This window comes from Schistocerca cancellata, chromosome 8, assembly GCF_023864275.1.
Source record: "Schistocerca cancellata isolate TAMUIC-IGC-003103 chromosome 8, iqSchCanc2.1, whole genome shotgun sequence".
Lineage (NCBI taxonomy): Eukaryota > Metazoa > Arthropoda > Insecta > Orthoptera > Acrididae > Schistocerca > Schistocerca cancellata.
In genome coordinates this window covers 219867240-219868623 of record NC_064633.1, presented here as the reverse complement: position 1 = coordinate 219868623, position 1384 = coordinate 219867240, and the positions used below count along the sequence as shown (strand labels likewise).

Genomic DNA, 1384 nt, shown 5'->3' with positions numbered 1-1384 from the left:
ATCTCCAAAACGAAAGTAATGTCAGTGGGAAAGAAATATAAATGGAATGAGTGCCAAATAGGAGGAACAAAGTTAGAACAGGTGAACGGTTTCAAGTACTTAGGATGCATATTCTCACAGGATGGCAACATAGTGAAAGAACTGGAAGCGAGGTGTAGCAAAGCTAATGCAGTGAGCGCTCAGCTACGATCTACTCTCTTCTGCAAGAAGGAAGTCAGTAGCAAGACTAAGTTATCTGTGCACCGTTCAATCTTTCGACCAACTTTGTTGTATGGGAGCGAAAGCTGGGTGGATTCAGGTTAGTTTATCAATAAGGTTGAGGTTGCGGATATGAAAGTAGCTAGGATGATTGCAGGTACTAGTAGATGGGAACAATGGCAGGAGGGTGTCCGCAATGAGGAAATCAAAGAAAAACTGGGAATGAACTCTATGGATGTGGCAGTCAGGGCCGGCCTGAGTGGCCGAGCGGTTAAAGGCGCTTCAGTCTGGAACCGCACGACCGCTACGGTCGCAGGTTCGAATCCTGCCTCGGGCATGGATGTGTGTGATGTCCTTAGGTTAGTTAGGTTTAAGTAGTTCTAAGTTCTAGGGGACTTATGACCACAGCAGTTGAGTCCCATAGTGCTCAGAGCCATTTGAACCATTTTTTTGGCAGTCAGGGCGAACAGGCTTAGATGGTGGGGTCATGTTACACGCATGGGAGAAGCAAGGTTACCCAAGAGACTCATGGGTTCAGCAGTAGAGCATAGGAGGAGTCGGGGTAGACCAAGGAGAAGGTACCTGGATTCGGTTAAGAATGATTTTGAAGTAATAGGCTTAACATCAGAAGAGGCACCAATGTTAGCACTGAATAGGGGATCATGGAGGAATTTTATAAGGGGAACTATGCTCCAGACTGAACGTTGAAAGGCATAATCAGTTTTAAATGATGATTATGATGATAGAGCTAGCTTGGCTCAGTATTTCTGCAGGGGAATTTAACGTGTTGCTGAGTCCATGTCATGTCGAGCTACTGCATTACGTCGGGCAAAAGGAGGTCCGACATGACATTAGGTGGTATTCCTCGACTTTTCTCACTTCACTGTATACCGTTCTTCCTGCAATATAATGACAAGTTGAGTTAACGATGATGGAGATCAACAGCGATCACGCACTCTTCTCTACATATTAGACCACAAAGGTTCAATAATATTTAGATCTGGCGATTGTGGTGGCCAGTACAGATGTGTCAGTTCATCTTCGTGCTCACAAACCCAGTCCTGGGACGGGGACCCTGCCGTCTTTGAGCTCAGCACCTCGATCTGGAAAGAAACATTGTGCTATGGGGTGGACTTGATCACCCAAAATGTTCACATGATCCTTGGCAGTAGTGCTGCGTTGCAGA

The 1384-nt window shown here is 46.0% G+C and overlaps 1 non-coding gene across 1 annotated transcript; it reads left to right on the top strand.

Moving 5' to 3' along the window:
• The first annotated feature begins 451 nt into the window (after positions 1 to 451).
• Positions 452 to 535, top strand: Trnas-gga (transfer RNA serine (anticodon GGA)). The gene is given in 2 exon segments: positions 452 to 491; positions 501 to 535. It is a non-coding gene; the product is annotated as a tRNA-Ser (tRNA).
• The last annotated feature ends 849 nt before the right edge of the window (positions 536 to 1384 follow it).